General features: G+C 58.7%; 1 protein-coding gene across 5 annotated transcripts in view; it reads right to left on the bottom strand.

Moving 5' to 3' along the window:
- LOC308184669 (uncharacterized protein) overlaps positions 1-20,548 on the bottom strand; it is a 271,042-nt gene that overhangs the window by 120,039 nt on the left and 130,455 nt on the right. For 4 of the 5 annotated variants that reach the window (XR_013942778.1, XR_013942779.1, XR_013942780.1 and 1 more), the window contains one exon: positions 7-207. The exons of the other annotated variant lie outside the window; for it this stretch is intronic. The gene's annotated coding sequence lies outside the window, so the exon portion shown is untranslated. The remainder of the gene's footprint in view (positions 1-6; positions 208-20,548) is intronic. 5 annotated transcript variants of the gene reach the window in all.

The raw sequence follows: 20,548 nt of genomic DNA, 5'->3' as shown, positions 1-20,548 counted from the left end.
ACTCACATGACTGGCTGTGCTCAAGATAAAGCATGTAATTGGCAAGTGGGGGGGTGTAGGTCAAACACTGTAGAGTAGCATTAAGAAAACGTGTGTTGCCAAGATTGTACAGGCCAACTCCAACACTTTGTGTTTCTTGCCAATCCATACGTATCTTCTCAGGTGGAAAAAGAATCCTTTGTGGCGGAGCAATTCCATCATTAACAACTGCAAGAAAGTTATATTTAAAAAGAGATTTTGTTTGTTTCTAAGAAAGGCATTAGGTATATATAGGTATAGTAAATATATAAAGTATATATAGGTATAGTAAAAATACTATTCTGCGGGAGCACCTAGAGGAACTAGCTACAATCCAAAACAGAAAAACTTATTGCAGACAGCTTTAATACCGCCAAATTCAAATTGGCTGGTCAGCACAACGTTTTGGGAAAAAAAGTTTAGTCAACCATTTTAATTTTTCTAAGGCAAGTCTAACTGCCATCCTGTTTTTAGTATCTAAAGCCAAGTTCCTCTCCATCTATAATCTTTAACCTGACTACTTCAACTACTGCTTTTTTCCTTATTATAACTTAAACCACAAACGTAGACTTGAAATTATATGGTAATAAATGCAAGGACAATGTAAAAACAAATAACTAGGAATGACGGTACCCCTACAAATATCAGATCTTTTCCTGAGCAATGTTAGCATTCAAAAACCTGTGAATAATGGAAGCTGTGAATAGCAACAATAAAACGCTTTTCTTTGCAAAACAGTCCCCAGTGGTGCCAGTGCACTCTCTGGACTCACTGCAGTGCATTCCCAGTGGTGCCAGTGCCCTCTCTGCACTCACTGCAGTGAATCCCCAGCGGTGCCAGTGCACTCTCTGGAGTCACTGCAGTGAATCCCCAGCGGTGACAGTGCACTCTCTGGAGTCACTGCAGTGAATCCCCAGCGGTGACAGTGCACTCTCTGGATTCACTGCACTGCATCCCCAGTGGTGCCAGTGCACTCTCTGGACTCACTGCACTGCATCCCCAGTGGTGCCAGTGCACTCTCTGGATTCCCTGCACTGCATCCCCAGTGGTGCCAGTGCACTCTCTGGACTCACTCCACTGCATCCCCAGTGGTGCCAGTGCACTCTCTGGACTCACTGCACTGCATCCCCAGTGGTGCCAGTGCACTCTCTGGACTCACTGCAGTGCATTCCCAGCGGTGCCAGTGCACTCTCTGGACTCACAGCAGTGTATCCCCAGTGGTGCCAGTGCACTCTCTGGACTCACTGCACTGCATCCCCAGTGGTGCCAGCGCACTCTCTGGACTCACTGCACTGCATCCCCAGTGGTGCCAGTGCACTCTCTGGACTCACTGCACTGCATCCCCAGTGGTGCTAGTGCACTCTCTGGACTCACTGCAGTGCATCCCCAGTGTTGCCAGTGCACTCTCTGGACTCACTGCACTGCATCCCCAGTGGTGCCAGTGCACTCTCTGGACTCAATGCAGTGCATCCCCAGTGGTGCCAGTGCACTCTGTGGACTCACTGCACTGCATCCCCAGTGGTGCCAGTGCACTCTCTGGACTCAATGCACTGCATCACCAGTGGTGCCAGTGCACTCTCTGGATTCCCTGCACTGCATCCCCAGTGGTGCCAGTGCACTCTCTGGACTCACTGCACTGCATCCCAAGTAGTGCCAGTGCACTCTATGGACTCACTGCACTGCATCCCCAGTGGTGCCAGTGCACTCTCTGGACTCACTGCCCTGCATCCCCAGTGGTGCCAGTGCACTCTGTGGAGTCACTGCACTGCATCTCCAGTGGTGCCAGTGCACTCTCTGGACTCACTGCAGTGCATCCCCAGTGGTGCCAGTGCACTCTCTGGACTCACTGCAGTGCGTCCTCAGTGGTGCCAGTGCACTCTCTGGACTCACTGCACTTCATCCCCAGTGGTGCCAGCGCACTCTGTGGACTCACTGCCCTGCATCCCCATGGTGCCAGTGCACTCTCTGGACTCAATGCACTACATACCCAAGGTGCCAGTTCACTCTCTGGACTCACTGCACTGCATCCCCAGTGGTGCCAGTGCACTCTCTGGACTCACTGCACTGCATCCCCAGTGGTGCCAGTGCACTCTATGGGCTCACTGCACTGCATCCCCTGAGGTGCCAGTGCACTCTCTGGACTCACTGCACTGCATCCCCAGTGGTGCCAGTGCACTCTCTGGACTCACTGCACTGCATCCCCAGTGGTGCTAGTGCACTCTCTGGACTCACTGCAGTGCATCCCCAGTGTTGCCAGTGCACTCTCTGGATTCACTGCACTGCATCCCCAGTGGTGCCAGTGCACTCTCTGGACTCAATGCAGTGCATCCCCAGTGGTGCCAGTGCACTCTGTGGACTCACTGCACTGCATCCCCAGTGGTGCCAGTGCACTCTCTGGACTCAATGCACTGCATCACCAGTGGTGCCAGTGCACTCTCTGGATTCCCTGCACTGCATCCCCAGTGGTGCCAGTGCACTCTCTGGACTCACTGCACTGCATCCCAAGTAGTGCCAGTGCACTCTATGGACTCACTGCACTGCATCCCCAGTGGTGCCAGTGCACTCTCTGGACTCACTGCCCTGCATCCCCAGTGGTGCCAGTGCACTCTGTGGAGTCACTGCACTGCATCTCCAGTGGTGCCAGTGCACTCTCTGGACTCACTGCAGTGCATCCCCAGTGGTGCCAGTGCACTCTCTGGACTCACTGCAGTGCGTCCTCAGTGGTGCCAGTGCACTCTCTGGACTCACTGCACTTCATCCCCAGTGGTGCCAGCGCACTCTCTGGACTCACTGCCCTGCATCCCCATGGTGCCAGTGCACTCTCTGGACTCAATGCACTACATACCCAAGGTGCCAGTTCACTCTCTGGACTCACTGCACTGCATCCCCAGTGGTGCCAGTGCACTCTCTGGACTCACTGCACTGCATCCCCAGTGGTGCCAGTGCACTCTATGGGCTCACTGCACTGCATCCCCTGAGGTGCCAGTGCACTCTCTGGACTCACTGCACTGCATCCTCAGTGGTGCCAGTGCACTCTCTGGACTCACTGCACTGCATCCCCAGTGGTGCCAGTGCACTCTATGGACTCACTGCACTGCATCCCCTGTGGTGCCAGTGCACTCTGTGGACTCACTGCACTGCATCCCAAGTGGTGCCAGTGCACGCTCTGGACTCACTGCACTGCATCCCCAGTGGCGCCAGTGCACTCTCTGGACTCACTGCCCTGCATCCCCTGAGGTGCCAGTGCACTCTCTGGACTCACTGCCCTGCATCCCCATGGTGCCAGTGCACTCTCTGGACTCAATGCACTACATACCCAAGGTGCCAGTTCACTCTCTGGAGTCACTGCACTACATACCCAACGTGCCTGTGCACTCTCTGGACTCACTGCCCTGCATCCCCAGTGGTGCCAGTGCACTCTGTGGAGTCACTGCACTGCATCTCCAGTGGTGCCAGTGCACTCTCTGGAGTCACCGCACTGCATCCCCAGTGGTGCCAGTGCACTCTATGGACTCACTGCACTGCATCCCCAGTGGTGCCAGCGCACTCTCTGGAGTCACTGCGCTGCATCCCCAGTGGTGCCAGTGCACTCTCTGGACTCACTGCACTGCATCCCCATGGTGCCAGTGCACTCTCTGGAGTCACTGCACTACATACCCAAGTTGCCAGTGCACTCTCTGGACTCACTGCACTGCATCCCCAGTGGTGCCAGTGCACTCTGTGGAGTCACTGCACTGCATCCCCAGTGGTGCCAGTGCACTCTCTGGACTCACTGCACTACATACCCAAGGTGCCAGTTCACTCTCTGGACTCACTGCAGTGCATCCCCTTTGGTGCCAGTGCACTCTCTGGACTCATTGCACTGCATCCCCAGTGGTGCCAGTGCACTCGCTGGACTCACTGCCCTGCATCCCGAGTGGTGCCAGTGCACTCTCTGGACTCACTGCACTGCATCACCAGTGGTGCCAGTGCACTCTCTGATCTCACTGCACTGCATCCCCAGTGGTTCCAGTGCACTCTCTGGACTCACTGCAGTGCATCCCCAGTGGTACCAGTGCACTCTCTGGACTCACTGCAGTGTATCCCCAGTGGTGCCAGTGCACTCTCTGGACTCACTGCACTGCATCCCCAGTGGTGCCAGTGCACTCTCTGGACTCACTGCAGTGCATCCCAAGTGGTGACAGTGCACTCCCTGGACTCACTGCCCTGCATCCCCAGTGGTGCCAGCGAACTCTCTGGACTCACTGCACTGCACCCCAGTGGTGCCAGCGCACTCTCTGGAGTCACTGCACTGCATCCCCAGTGGTGCCAGTGCACTCTCTGGACTCACTGCACTGCACCCCCAGTGGTGCTAGTGCACTCTCTGGACTCACTGCAGTGCATCCCCAGTGGTGCCAGTGCACTCTCTGGACTCACTGCAGTGCATCCCCAGTGGTGCCAGTGCACTCTGTGGACTCACTGCACTGCATCCCCAGTGGTGCTAGTGCACTCTCTGGACTCAATGCACTGCATCACCAGTGGTGCCAGTGCACTCTCTGGATTCCCTGCACTGCATCCCCAGTGGTGCCAGTGCACTCTCTGGACTCACTGCACTGCATCCCAAGTAGTGCCAGTGCACTCTATGGACTCACTGCACTGCATCCCCAGTGGTGCCAGTGCACTCTCTGGACTCACTGCCCTGCATCCCCAGTGGTGCCAGTGCACTCTGTGGAGTCACTGCACTGCATCTCCAGTGGTGCCAGTGCACTCTCTGGACTCACTGCACTGCATCCCCAGTGGTGCCAGTGCACTCTCTGGACTCACTGCAGTGCGTCCTCAGTGGTGCCAGTGCACTCTCTGGACTCACTGCACTGCATCCCCAGTGGTGCCAGTTCACTCTCTGGACTCACTGCACTGCATCCCCAGTGGTGCCAGTTCACTCTCTGGACTCACTGCACTGCATCCCCAGTGGTGCCAGTGCACTCTCTGGACTCACTGCACTGCATCCCCAGTGGTGCCAGTGCACTCTCTGGACTCACTGCAGTGCATCCCCTGTGGTGCCAGTGCACTCTGTGGACTCACTGCACTGCATCCCCAGTGGTGCCAGTGCACTCTCTGGACTCACTGCACTGCATCCCCAGTGGTGCCAGTGCACTCTATGGGCTCACTGCACTGCATCCCCTGAGGTGCCAGTGCACTCTCTGGACTCACTGCACTGCATCCTCAGTGGTGCCAGTGCACTCTCTGGACTCACTGCAGTGCATCCCCAGTGGTGCCAGTGCACGCTCTGGACTCACTGCACTGCATCCCCAGTGGCGCCAGTGCACTCTCTGGACTCACTGCCCTGCATCCCCTGAGGTGCCAGTGCACTCTCTGGACTCACTGCCCTGCATCCCCATGGTGCCAGTGCACTCTCTGGACTCAATGCACTACATACCCAAGGTGCCAGTTCACTCTCTGGAGTCACTGCACTACATACCCAACGTGCCTGTGCACTCTCTGGACTCACTGCCCTGCATCCCCAGTGGTGCCAGTGCACTCTGTGGAGTCACTGCACTGCATCTCCAGTGGTGCCAGTGCACTCTCTGGAGTCACCGCACTGCATCACCAGTGGTGCCAGTGCACTCTATGGACTCACTGCACTGCATCCCCAGTGGTGCCAGCGCACTCTCTGGAGTCACTGCGCTGCATCCCCAGTGGTGCCAGTGCACTCTCTGGACTCACTGCACTGCATCCCCATGGTGCCAGTGCACTCTCTGGAGTCACTGCACTACATACCCAAGTTGCCAGTGCACTCTCTGGACTCACTGCACTGCATCCCCGGTGGTGCCAGTGCACTCTGTGGAGTCACTGCACTGCATCCCCAGTGGTGCCAGTGCACTCTCTGGACTCACTGCACTGCATCCCCATGGTGCCAGCGCACTCTCTGGACTCACTGCACTACATACTCAAGGTGCCAGTGCACTCGCTGGACTCACTGCCCTGCATCCCGAGTGGTGCCAGTGCACTCTCTGGACTCACTGCACTGCATCCCCAGTGGTGCCAGTGCACTCTCTGATCTCACTGCACTGCATCCCCAGTGGTTCCAGTGCACTCTCTGGACTCACTGCAGTGCATCCCCAGTGGTACCAGTGCACTCTCTGGACTCACTGCAGTGTATCCCCAGTGGTGCCAGTGCACTCTCTGGACTCACTGCACTGCATCCCCAGTGGTGCCAGTGCACTCTCTGGACTCACTGCAGTGCATCCCAAGTGGTGACAGTGCACTCTCTGGACTCACTGCCCTGCATCCCCAGTGGTGCCAGCGAACTCTCTGGACTCACTGCACTGCATCCCCAGTGGTGCCAGCGCACTCTCTGGAGTCACTGCACTGCATCCCCAGTGGTGCCAGTGCACTCTGTGGACTCACTGCACTGCATCCCCAGTGGTGCTAGTGCACTCTCTGGACTCACTGCAGTGCATCCCCAGTGTTGCCAGTGCACTCTGTGGACTCACTGCACTGCATCCCCAGTGGTGCCAGTGCACTCTCTGGACTCACTTCAGTGCATCCCCAGTGGTGCCAGTGCACTCTGTGGACTCACTGCACTGCATCCCCAGTGGTGCCAGTGCACTCTGTGGACTCACTGCACTGCATCCCCAGTGGTGCCAGTGCACTCTCTGGACTCAATGCACTGCATCACCAGTGGTGCCAGTGCACTCTCTGGATTCCCTGCACTGCATCCCCAGTGGTGCCAGCGCACTCTCTGGACTCACTGCACTGCATCCCCACTGGTGCCAGCGCACTCTATGGACTCACTGCACTGCATCCCCTTTGGTGCCAGTGCACTCTCTGGACTCATTGCACTGCATCCCCAGTGGTGCCAGTGCACTCTGTGGAGTCACTGCACTGCATCTCCAGTGGTGCCAGTGCACTCTCTGGACTCACTGCCCTGCATCCCCATGGTGCCAGTGCACTCTCTGGACTCAATGCACTACATACCCAAGGTGCCAGTTCACTCTCTGGACTCACTGCACTGCATCCCCAGTGGTGCCAGTGCACTCTCTGGACTCACTGCACTGCATCCCCAGTGGTGCCAGTGCACTCTCTGGACTCACTGCAGTGCATCCCCTGTGGTGCCAGTGCACTCTGTGGACTCACTGCACTGCATCCCAAGTGTTGCAAGTGCACTCTCTGGACTCACCGCACTGCATCCCCAGTGGTGCCAGTGCACTCTCTGGACTCACTGCACTGCATCCCCAGTGGTGCCAGTGCACTCTATGGGCTCACTGCACTGCATCCCCTGAGGTGCCAGTGCACTCTCTGGACTCACTGCACTGCATCCTCAGTGGTGCCAGTGCACTCTATGGACTCACTGCACTGCATCCCCAGTGGTGCCAGCGCACTCTCTGGACTCACTGCAGTGCATCCCCAGTGGTGCCAGTGCACGCTCTGGACTCACTGCACTGCATCCCCAGTGGCGCCAGTGCACTCTCTGGACTCACTGCCCTGCATCCCCTGAGGTGCCAGTGCACTCTCTGGACTCACTGCCCTGCATCCCCAGTGGTGCCAGTGCACTCTCTGGACTCAATGCACTACATACCCAAGGTGCCAGTTCACTCTCTGGAGTCACTGCACTACATACTCAACGTGCCTGTGCACTCTCTGGACTCACTGCCCTGCATCCCCAGTGGTGCCAGTGCACTCTCTGGAGTCACCGCACTGCATCCCCAGTGGTGCCAGTGCACTCTATGGACTCACTGCACTGCATCCCCAGTGGTGCCAGCGCACTCTCTGGACTCAATGCACTGCATCACCAGTGGTGCCAGTGCACTCTCTGGATTCCCTGCACTGCATCCCCAGTGGTGCCAGTGCACTCTCTGGACTCACTGCACTGCATCCCCATGGTGCCAGTGCACTCTCTGGAGTCACTGCACTACATACCCAAGTTGCCAGTGCACTCTCTGGACTCACTGCACTGCATCCCCAGTGGTGCCAGTGCACTCTGTGGAGTCACTGCACTGCATCCCCAGTGGTGCCAGTGCACTCTCTGGACTCACTGCACTGCATCCCCATGGTGCCAGTGCACTCTCTGGACTCACTGCACTACATACCCAAGGTGCCAGTTCACTCTCTGGACTCACTGCAGTGCATCCCCTTTGGTGCCAGTGCACTCTCTGGACTCATTGCACTGCATCCCCAGTGGTGCCAGTGCACTCTATGGGCTCACTGCACTGCATCCCCTGAGGTGCCAGTGCACTCTCTGGATTCACTGCACTGCATCCCCAGTGGTGCCAGTGCACTCTCTGGACTCACTGCAGTGCATCCCAAGTGGTGACAGTGCACTCCCTGGACTCACTGCCCTGCATCCCCAGTGGTGCCAGCGAACTCTCTGGACTCACTGCACTGCACCCCAGTGGTGCCAGCGCACTCTCTGGACTCACTGCAGTGCATCCCCAGTGGTGCCAGTGCACTCTCTGGACTCACTGCAGTGCATCCCCAGTGGTGCCAGTGCACTCTGTGGACTCACTGCACTGCATCCCCAGTGGTGCCAGTACACTCTGTGGACTCACTGCACTGCATCCCCAGTGGTGCTAGTGCACTCTCTGGACTCAATGCACTGCATCACCAGTGGTGCCAGTGCACTCTCTGGATTCCCTGCACTGCATCCCCAGTGGTGCCAGTGCACTCTCTGGACTCACTGCACTGCATCCCAAGTAGTGCCAGTGCACTCTATGGACTCACTGCACTGCATCCCCAGTGGTGCCAGTGCACTCTCTGGACTCACTGCCCTGCATCCCCAGTGGTGCCAGTGCACTCTGTGGAGTCACTGCACTGCATCTCCAGTGGTGCCAGTGCACTCTCTGGACTCACTGCAGTGCATCCCCAGTGGTGCCAGTGCACTCTCTGGACTCACTGCAGTGCGTCCTCAGTGGTGCCAGTGCACTCTCTGGACTCACTGCACTGCATCCCCAGTGGTGCCAGTTCACTCTCTGGACTCACTGCACTGCATCCCCAGTGGTGCCAGTTCACTCTCTGGACTCACTGCACTGCATCCCCAGTGGTGCCAGTGCACTCTCTAGACTCACTGCACTGCATCCCCAGTGGTGCCAGTGCACTCTCTGGACTCACTGCAGTGCATCCCCTGTGGTGCCAGTGCACTCTGTGGACTCACTGCACTGCATCCCAAGTGTTGCAAGTGCACTCTCTGGACTCACCGCACTGCATCCCCAGTGGTGCCAGTTCACTCTCTGGACTCACTGCACTGCATCCCCAGTGGTGCCAGTGCACTCTCTGGACTCACTGCAGTGCATCCCCTGTGGTGCCAGTGCACTCTGTGGACTCACTGCACTGCATCCCCAGTGGTGCCAGTGCACTCTCTGGACTCACTGCACTGCATCCCCAGTGGTGCCAGTGCACTCTATGGGCTCACTGCACTGCATCCCCTGAGGTGCCAGTGCACTCTCTGGACTCACTGCAGTGCATCCCCAGTGGTGCCAGTGCACTCTCTGGACTCACTGCAGTGCGTCCTCAGTGGTGCCAGTGCACTCTCTGGACTCACTGCACTGCATCCCCAGTGGTGCCAGTTCACTCTCTGGACTCACTGCACTGCATCCCCAGTGGTGCCAGTTCACTCTCTGGACTCACTGCACTGCATCCCCAGTGGTGCCAGTGCACTCTCTGGACTCACTGCACTGCATCCCCAGTGGTGCCAGTGCACTCTCTGGACTCACTGCAGTGCATCCCCTGTGGTGCCAGTGCACTCTGTGGACTCACTGCACTGCATCCCAAGTGTTGCAAGTGCACTCTCTGGACTCACCGCACTGCATCCCCAGTGGTGCCAGTTCACTCTCTGGACTCACTGCACTGCATCCCCAGTGGTGCCAGTGCACTCTCTGGACTCACTGCACTGCATCCCCAGTGGTGCCAGTGCACTCTCTGGACTCACTGCAGTGCATCCCCTGTGGTGCCAGTGCACTCTGTGGACTCACTGCACTGCATCCCCAGTGGTGCCAGTGCACTCTCTGGACTCACTGCACTGCATCCCCAGTGGTGCCAGTGCACTCTATGGGCTCACTGCACTGCATCCCCTGAGGTGCCAGTGCACTCTCTGGACTCACTGCACTGCATCCCCAGTGGTGCCAGTGCACGCTCTGGACTCACTGCACTGCATCCCCAGTGGCGCCAGTGCACTCTCTGGACTCACTGCCCTGCATCCCCTGAGGTGCCAGTGCACTCTCTGGACTCACTGCCCTGCATCCCCATGGTGCCAGTGCACTCTCTGGACTCAATGCACTACATACCCAAGGTGCCAGTTCACTCTCTGGAGTCACTGCACTACATACCCAACGTGCCTGTGCACTCTCTGGACTCACTGCCCTGCATCCCCAGTGGTGCCAGTGCACTCTGTGGAGTCACTGCACTGCATCTCCAGTGGTGCCAGTGCACTCTCTGGAGTCACCGCACTGCATCACCAGTGGTGCCAGTGCACTCTATGGACTCACTGCACTGCATCCCCAGTGGTGCCAGCGCACTCTCTGGAGTCACTGCGCTGCATCCCCAGTGGTGCCAGTGCACTCTCTGGACTCACTGCACTGCATCCCCATGGTGCCAGTGCACTCTCTGGAGTCACTGCACTACATACCCAAGTTGCCAGTGCACTCTCTGGACTCACTGCACTGCATCCCCGGTGGTGCCAGTGCACTCTCTGGACTCACTGCACTGCATCCCCAGTGGTGCCAGTGCACTCTCTGGACTCACTGCACTGCATCCCCATGGTGCCAGCGCACTCTCTGGACTCACTGCACTACATACTCAAGGTGCCAGTGCACTCGCTGGACTCACTGCCCTGCATCCCGAGTGGTGCCAGTGCACTCTCTGGACTCACTGCACTGCATCCCCAGTGGTGCCAGTGCACTCTCTGATCTCACTGCACTGCATACCCAGTGGTTCCAGTGCACTCTCTGGACTCACTGCAGTGCATCCCCAGTGGTGCCAGTGCACTCTCTGGACTCACTGCAGTGTATCCCCAGTGGTGCCAGTGCACTCTCTGGACTCACTGCACTGCATCCCCAGTGGTGCCAGTGCACTCTCTGGACTCACTGCAGTGCATCCCAAGTGGTGACAGTGCACTCTCTGGACTCACTGCCCTGCATCCCCAGTGGTGCCAGCGAACTCTCTGGACTCACTGCACTGCATCCCCAGTGGTGCCAGCCCACTCTCTGGAGTCACTGCACTGCATCCCCAGTGGTGCCAGTGCACTCTCTGGACTCACTGCACTGCATCCCCAGTGGTGCTAGTGCACTCTCTGGACTCACTGCAGTGCATCCCCAGTGTTGCCAGTGCACTCTGTGGACTCACTGCACTGCATCCCCAGTGGTGCCAGTGCACTCTCTGGACTCACTGCAGTGCATCCCCAGTGGTGCCAGTGCACTCTGTGGACTCACTGCACTGCATCCCCAGTGGTGCCAGTGCACTCTGTGGACTCACTGCACTGCATCCCCAGTGGTGCCAGTGCACTCTCTGGACTCAATGCACTGCATCACCAGTGGTGCCAGTGCACTCTCTGGATTCCCTGCACTGCATCCCCAGTGGTGCCAGCGAACTCTCTGGACTCACTGCACTGCATCCCCACTGGTGCCAGCGCACTCTATGGACTCACTGCACTGCATCCCCTTTGGTGCCAGTGCACTCTCTGGACTCATTGCACTGCATCCCCAGTGGTGCCAGTGCACTCTGTGGAGTCACTGCACTGCATCTCCAGTGGTGCCAGTGCACTCTCTGGACTCACTGCCCTGCATCCCCATGGTGCCAGTGCACTCTCTGGACTCAATGCACTACATACCCAAGGTGCCAGTTCACTCTCTGGACTCACTGCACTGCATCCCCAGTGGTGCCAGTGCACTCTCTGGACTCACTGCACTGCATCCCCAGTGGTGCCAGTGCACTCTCTGGACTCACTGCAGTGCATCCCCTGTGGTGCCAGTGCACTCTGTGGACTCACTGCACTGCATCCCAAGTGTTGCAAGTGCACTCTCTGGACTCACCGCACTGCATCCCCAGTGGTGCCAGTGCACTCTCTGGACTCACTGCACTGCATCCCCAGTGGTGCCAGTGCACTCTATGGGCTCACTGCACTGCATCCCCTGAGGTGCCAGTGCACTCTCTGGACTCACTGCACTGCATCCTCAGTGGTGCCAGTGCACTCTCTGGACTCACTGCCCTGCATCCCCAGTGGTGCCAGCGCACTCTCTGGACTCACTGCAGTGCATCCCCAGTGGTGCCAGTGCACGCTCTGGACTCACTGCACTGCATCCCCAGTGGCGCCAGTGCACTCTCTGGACTCACTGCCCTGCATCCCCTGAGGTGCCAGTGCACTCTCTGGACTCACTGCCCTGCATCCCCAGTGGTGCCAGTGCACTCTCTGGACTCAATGCACTACATACCCAAGGTGCCAGTTCACTCTCTGGAGTCACTGCACTACATACCCAACGTGCCTGTGCACTCTCTGGACTCACTGCCCTGCATCCCCAGTGGTGCCAGTGCACTCTCTGGAGTCACCGCACTGCATCCCCAGTGGTGCCAGTGCACTCTATGGACTCACTGCACTGCATCCCCAGTGGTGCCAGCGCACTCTCTGGAGTCACTGCGCTGCATCCCCAGTGGTGCCAGTGCACTCTCTGGACTCACTGCACTGCATCCCCATGGTGCCAGTGCACTCTCTGGAGTCACTGCACTACATACCCAAGTTGCCAGTGCACTCTCTGGACTCACTGCACTGCATCCCCAGTGGTGCCAGTGCACTCTGTGGAGTCACTGCACTGCATCCCCAGTGGTGCCAGTGCACTCTCTGGACTCACTGCACTGCATCCCCATGGTGCCAGTGCACTCTCTGGACTCACTGCACTACATACCCAAGGTGCCAGTTCACTCTCTGGACTCACTGCAGTGCATCCCCTTTGGTGCCAGTGCACTCTCTGGACTCATTGCACTGCATCCCCAGTGGTGCCAGTGCACTCTATGGGCTCACTGCACTGCATCCCCTGAGGTGCCAGTGCACTCTCTGGATTCACTGCACTGCATCCCCAGTGGTGCCAGTGCACTCTCTGGACTCACTGCCCTGCATCCCGAGTGGTGCCAGTGCACTCTCTGGACTCACTGCACTGCATCGCCAGTGGTGCCAGTGCACTCTCTGGACTCACTGCAGTGCATCCCCAGTGGTGCCAGTGCACTCTCTGGACTCACTGCACTGCATCGCCAGTGGTGCCAGTGCTGTCTCTGGACTCACTGCAGTGCATCCCCAGTGGTGAGCCGTCCACTGGGGATGCAGACACAGGAGTGGGAGCGGCTGCCGCGGCTGGAGAGGCTACCGCGGCTGGAGCGGCTGGAGCGGCTGGAGCGGCTGCCGCGGCTGGAGCGGGTGGAGCGGCTACCGCGGCAGGAGCGGCTGCCTCGGTTGCCGCGTCTGGAGCGGCTGCCGCGGCTGGAGCGGCTGGAGCGGCTGCCGCGGCTGGAGCGGCTGGAGCGGCTACCGCGGCAGGAGCGGCTGCCGCGGCTGCCGCGGCTGGAGCGGCTGGAGCGGCTGGTGCGGCTGGAGCAGAGCAGCGAGTCCAGAGAGTGCACTGGCACCTTGATGATGCAGTGCAGTGAGTCCAGAGAGTGCACTGGCACCACTGGGGATGCACTGCAGTGAGTCCAGAGAGTGCACTGGCACCACTGGGGATGCAGTGCAGTGAGTCCAGAGATTGCACTGGCACCACTGGGGATGCAGCACAGTGAGTCCAGAGAGTGCACTGGCACCTTGGGTATGCAGGGCAGTGAATCCAGAGAGTGCACTGGCACCACTGGCGATGCAGTGCAGTGAGTCCAGAGAGTGCACTGGCACCACTGGGGATGCAGTGCAGTGAGTCCAGAGAGTGCACTGGCACCACTGGGGATACACTGCAGTGAGTCCAGAGAGTGCACTGGTACCACTGGGGATGCACTGCAGTGAGTCCAGAGAGTGCACTGGAACCACTGGGGATGCAGTGCAGTGAGCCCATAGAGTGCACTGGCACCACTGGGGATGCAGTGCAATGAGTCCAGAGAGTGCACTGGCACCAAAGGGGATGCACTGCAGTGAGTCCAGAGAGTGAACTGGCACCTTGGGTATGCAGTGCAGTGAGTCCAGAGAATGCACTGGCACCACTGGGGATGCAGTGCAGTGACTCCACAGAGTGCACTGGCACCACTGGGGATGCAGTGCAGTGAGTCCAGAGAGTGCACAGGCACGTTGGGTATGTAGTGCAGTGACTCCAGAGAGTGAACTGGCACCTTGGGGATGCAGGGCAGTGAGTCCAGAGAGTGCACTGGCACCTCAGGGGATGCAGGGCAGTGAGTCCAGAGAGTGCACTGGCGCCACTGGGGATGCAGTGCAGTGAGTCCAGAGCGTGCACTGGCACCACTGGGGATGCACTGCAGTGAGTCCAGAGAGTGCACTGGCACCACTGGGGATGCAGGGCAGTGAGTCCAGAGAGTGCACTGGCACCACTGAGGATGCAGTGCAGTGAGTCCAGAGAGTGCACTGGCACCTCAGGGGATGCAGTGCGGTGAGTCCAGAGAGTGCACTTGCAACACTTGGGATGCAGTGCAGTGAGTCCAGAGAGTGCACTGGCACCACAGGGGATGCACTGCAGTGAGTCCAGAGAGTGCACTGGCACCACTGGGGATGCAGGGCAGTGAGTCCAGAGAGTGCACTGGCACCAAAGGGGATGCAGTGCAGTGAGTCCAGAGAGTGAACTGGCACCTTGGGTATGTAGTGCATTGAGTCCAGAGAGTGCACTGGCACCATGGGAATGCAGGGCAGTGAGTCCAGAGAGTGCGCTGGCACCACTGGGGATGCAGTGCAGTGAGTCCAGAGAGTGCACTGGCACCACTGAGGACGCACTGCAGTGAGTCCAGAGAGTGCACTGGCACCACTGGGGATGCACTGCAGTGAGTCCAGAGAGTGCACTGGCACCACTGGAGATGCAGTGCAGTGACTCCACAGAGTGCACTGGCACCACTGGGGATGCAGGGCAGTGAGTCCAGAGAGTGCACTGGCACCACTGGGGATGCAGTGCAGTGAGTCCATAGAGTGCACTGGCACTACTTGGGATGCAGTGCAGTGAGTCCAGAGAGTGCACTGGCACCACTGGGGATGCAGTGCAGGGAATCCAGAGAGTGCACTGGCACCACTGGTGATGCAGTGCATTGAGTCCAGAGAGTGCACTGGCACCACTGGGGATGCAGTGCAGTGAGTCCAGAGAGTGCACTGGCATCACTGGGGATGCAGTGCAGTGAGTCCACAGAGTGCACTGGCACCACTGGGGATGCACTGCAGTGAGTCCAGAGAGTGCACTGGCACCACTGGGGATGCAGTGCAGTGAATCCAGAGAGTGCACTGGCACCACAGGGGATGCAGTGCAGTGAGTCCAGAGAGTGCACTGGCACCTCAGGGGATGCAGTGCAGTGAGTCCAGAGAGTTCGCTGGCACCACTGGGGATGCAGGGCAGTGAGTCCAGAGAGTGCACTGGCAACTTGGGTATGTAGTGCATTGAGTCCAGAGAGTGCACTGGCACCATGGGGATGCAGGGCAGTGAGTCCAGAGAGTGCACTGGCACCTTAGGGGATGCAGGGCAGTGAGTCCAGAGAGTGCACTGGCGCCACTGGGGATGCAGTGCAGTGAGATCAGAGCGTGCACTGGCACCACTGGGGATGCACTGCAGTGAGTCCAGAGAGTGCGCTGGCACCACTGGGGATGCAGTGCAGTGAGTCCATAGAGTGCACTGGCACCACTGGGGATGCAGGGCAGTGAGTCCAGAGAGTGCACTGGCACCACTGAGGATGCAGTGCAGTGAGTCCATAGAGTGCACTGGCACTACTTGGGATGCAGTGCAGTGAGTCCAGAGAGTGCACTGGCACCACTGGGGATGCAGTGCAGGGAATCCAGAGAGTGCACTGGCACCACTGGGGATGCAGTGCATTGAGTCCAGAGAGTGCACTGGCACCACTGGGGATGCAGTGCAGTGAGTCCACAGAGTGCACTGGCACCACTGGGGATGCACTGCAGTGAGTCCAGAGAGTGCACTGGCACCACTGGGGATGCAGTGCAGTGAATCCAGAGAGTGCACTGGCAACACTGGGGATGCACTGCAGTGAGTCCAGAGAGTGCACTAGCACCACTGGGGATGCAGTGCAGTGAGTCCAGAGAGTGCACTGGCACCACTGGGGATGCAGTGCAGTGACTCCAGAGAGTGCGCTGGCACCACTGGGGATGCAGTGCAGTGAGTCCAGAGTTCGCTGGCACCACTGGGGATGCAGGGCAGTGAGTCCAGAGAGTGCACTGGTACCACTGGGGATGCACTGCAGTGAGTCCAGAGAGTGCACTGGAACCACTGGGGATGCACTGCAGTGAGTCCAGAGAGTGCACTGGAACCACTGGGGATGCAGTGCAGTGAGTCCAGAGAGTGCACTGGCACCACTCGGGATGCAGGGCAGTGAGTCCAGCGAGTGCACTGGCACCACTGGGGATGCAGTGCAATGAGTCCAGAGAGTGCACTGGCACCAAAGGGGATGCACTGCAGTGAGTCCAGAGAGTGAACTGGCACCTTGGGTATGTAGTGCAGTGAGTCCAGAGAGTGCACTGGCACCATGGGGATGCAGTGCAGTGAGTCCAGAGAGTGCACTGGCACCACTGGGGATGCAGTGCAGTGACTCCACAGAGTGCACTGGCACCACTGGGGATGCAGTGCAGTGAGTCCAGAGAGTGCACTGGCAACTTGGGTATGTAGTGCAGTGACTCCAGAGAGTGCACTGGCACCATGGGGATGCAGCGCAGTGACTCCAGAGAGTGCGCTGGCACCACTGGGGACGCACTGCAGTGAGTCCATAGAGTGCACTGGCACCACTGGAGATGCAGTGCAGTGACTCCACAGAGTGCACTGGCACCACTGGGGATGCAGGGCAGTGAGTCCAGAGAGTGCACAGGCACGTTGGGTATGTAGTGCAGTGACTCCAGAGAGTGAACTGGCACCTTGGGTATGTAGTGCATTGAGTCCAGAGAGTGCACTGGCACCATGGGGATGCAGGGCAGTGAGTCCAGAGAGTGCACTGGCACCTCAGGGGATGCAGGGCAGTGAGTCCAGAGAGTGCACTGGCGCCACTGGGGATGCAGTGCAGTGAGTCCAGAGAGTGCGCTGGCACCACTGGGGATGCAGTGCAGTGAGTCCATAGAGTGCACTGGCACCACTGGGGATGCAGGGCAGTGAGTCCAGAGAGTGCACTGGCACCACTGAGGATGCAGTGCAGTGAGTCCAGAGAGTGCACTGGCACCTCAGGGGATGCAGTGCAGTGAGCCCATAGAGTGCACTGGCACCACTGGGGATGCAGTGCACTGAGTCCAGAGAGTGCACTTGCACCTTGGGTATGTAGTGCATTGAGTCCAGAGAGTGCACTGGCACCATGGGGATGCAGGGCAGTGAGTCCAGAGAGTGCGCTGGCACCACTGGGGATGCAGTGCAGTGAGTCCAGAGAGTGCACTGGCACCACTGAGGACGCACTCCAGTGAGTCCAGAGAGTGCACTGGCACCACTGGGGATGCACTGCAGTGAGTCCAGAGAGTGCACTGGCACCACTGGAGATGCAGTGCAGTGACTCCACAGAGTGCACTGGCACCACTGGGGATGCAGGGCAGTGAGTCCAGAGAGTGCACTGGCACCACTGGGGATGCAGTGCAGTGAGTCCAGAGAGTGAACTGGCACCTTGGGTATGTAGTGCATTGAGTCCAGAGAGTGCACTGGCACCATGGGGATGCAGGGCAGTGAGTCCAGAGAGTGTGCTGGCACCACTGGGGATGCAGTGCAGTGAGTCCAGAGAGTGCACTGGCACCACTGAGGACGCACTGCAGTGAGTCCAGAGAGTGCACTGGCACCACTGGGGATGCACTGCAGTGAGTCCAGAGAGTGCACTGGCACCACTGGAGATGCAGTGCAGTGACTCCACAGAGTGCACTGGCACCACTGGGGATGCAGGGCAGTGAGTCCAGAGAGTGCACTGGCACCACTGGGGATGCAGTGCAGTGAGTCCAGAGAGTGCACTGGCACCACTGAGGACGCACTGCAGTGAGTCCAGAGAGTGCACTGGCACCACTGGGGATGCACTGCAGTGACTCCACAGAGTGCACTGGCACCTCAGGGGATGCAGTGCAGTGAGTCCAGAGAGTGCACTGGCACCACTGGGGATGCAGTGCAGTGAGTCCAGAGAGTGAACTGGCACCTTGGGTATGTAGTGCATTGAGTCCAGAGAGTGCACTGGCACCATGGGGATGCAGGGCAGTGAGTCCAGAGAGTGCGCTGGCACCACTGGGGATGCAGTGCAGTGAGTCCAGAGAGTGCACTGGCACCACTGAGGACGCACTGCAGTGAGTCCAGAGAGTGCACTGGCACCACTGGGGATGCACTGCAGTGAGTCCAGAGAGTGCACTGGCACCACTGGAGATGCAGTGCAGTGACTCCACAGAGTGCACTGGCACCACTGGGGATGCAGGGCAGTGAGTCCAGAGAGTGCACTGGCACCACTGGGGATGCAGTGCAGTGAGTCCATAGAGTGCACTGGCACTACTTGGGATGCAGAGCAGTGAGTCCAGAGAGTGCACTGGCACCACAGGGGATGCAGTGCAGGGAATCCAGAGAGTGCACTGGCACCACTGGTGATGCAGTGCATTGAGTCCAGAGAGTGCACTGGCACCACTGGGGATGCAGTGCAGTGAGTCCACAGAGTGCACTGGCACCACTGGGGATGCAGTGCAGTGAGTCCACAGAGTGCACTGGCACCACTGGGGATGCACTGCAGTGAGTCCAGAGAGTGCACTGGCACCACTGGGGATGCACTGCAGTGAATCCAGAGAGTGCACTGGCACCTCAGGGGATGCAGTGCAGTGAGCCCATAGAGTGCACTGGCACCACTGGGGATGCAGTGCACTGAGTCCAGAGAGTGCACTTGCACCTTGGGTATGTAGTGCATTGAGTCCAGAGAGTGCACTGGCACCATGGGGATGCAGGGCAGTGAGTCCAGAGAGTGCGCTGGCACCACTGGGGATGCAGTGCAGTGAGTCCAGAGAGTGCACTGGCACCACTGAGGACGCACTCCAGTGAGTCCAGAGAGTGCACTGGCACCACTGGGGATGCACTGCAGTGAGTCCAGAGAGTGCACTGGCACCACTGGAGATGCAGTGCAGTGACTCCACAGAGTGCACTGGCACCACTGGGGATGCAGGGCAGTGAGTCCAGAGAGTGCACTGGCACCACTGGGGATGCAGTGCAGTGAGTCCAGAGAGTGAACTGGCACCTTGGGTATGTAGTGCATTGAGTCCAGAGAGTGCACTGGCACCATGGGGATGCAGGGCAGTGAGTCCAGAGAGTGTGCTGGCACCACTGGGGATGCAGTGCAGTGAGTCCAGAGAGTGCACTGGCACCACTGAGGACGCACTGCAGTGAGTCCAGAGAGTGCACTGGCACCACTGGGGATGCACTGCAGTGAGTCCAGAGAGTGCACTGGCACCACTGGAGATGCAGTGCAGTGACTCCACAGAGTGCACTGGCACCACTGGGGATGCAGGGCAGTGAGTCCAGAGAGTGCACTGGCACCACTGGGGATGCAGTGCAGTGAGTCCAGAGAGTGCACTGGCACCACTGAGGACGCACTGCAGTGAGTCCAGAGAGTGCACTGGCACCACTGGGGATGCACTGCAGTGACTCCACAGAGTGCACTGGCACCTCAGGGGATGCAGTGCAGTGAGTCCAGAGAGTGCACTGGCACCACTGGGGATGCAGTGCAGTGAGTCCAGAGAGTGAACTGGCACCTTGGGTATGTAGTGCATTGAGTCCAGAGAGTGCACTGGCACCATGGGGATGCAGGGCAGTGAGTCCAGAGAGTGCGCTGGCACCACTGGGGATGCAGTGCAGTGAGTCCAGAGAGTGCACTGGCACCACTGAGGACGCACTGCAGTGAGTCCAGAGAGTGCACTGGCACCACTGGGGATGCACTGCAGTGAGTCCAGAGAGTGCACTGGCACCACTGGAGATGCAGTGCAGTGACTCCACAGAGTGCACTGGCACCACTGGGGATGCAGGGCAGTGAGTCCAGAGAGTGCACTGGCACCACTGGGGATGCAGTGCAGTGAGTCCATAGAGTGCACTGGCACTACTTGGGATGCAGTGCAGTGAGTCCAGAGAGTGCACTGGCATGACAGGGGATGCAGTGCAGGGAATCCAGAGAGTGCACTGGCACCACTGGTGATGCAGTGCATTGAGTCCAGAGAGTGCACTGGCACCACTGGGGATGCAGTGCAGTGAGTCCACAGAGTGCACTGGCACCACTGGGGATGCAGTGCAGTGAGTCCACAGAGTGCACTGGCACCACTGGGGATGCACTGCAGTGAGTCCAGAGAGTGCACTGGCACCACTGGGGATGCACTGCAGTGAATCCAGAGAGTGCACTGGCAACACTGGGGATGCACTGCAGTGAGTCCAGAGAGTGCACTAGCACCACTGGGGAT

Source organism: Anser brachyrhynchus (genome assembly GCF_964034855.1).
Source record: "Anser brachyrhynchus genome assembly, chromosome: W".
Lineage (NCBI taxonomy): Eukaryota > Metazoa > Chordata > Aves > Anseriformes > Anatidae > Anser > Anser brachyrhynchus.
Note: the sequence above shows the minus strand (reverse complement) of the source record. Positions and strands in the feature narration are given on the sequence as shown.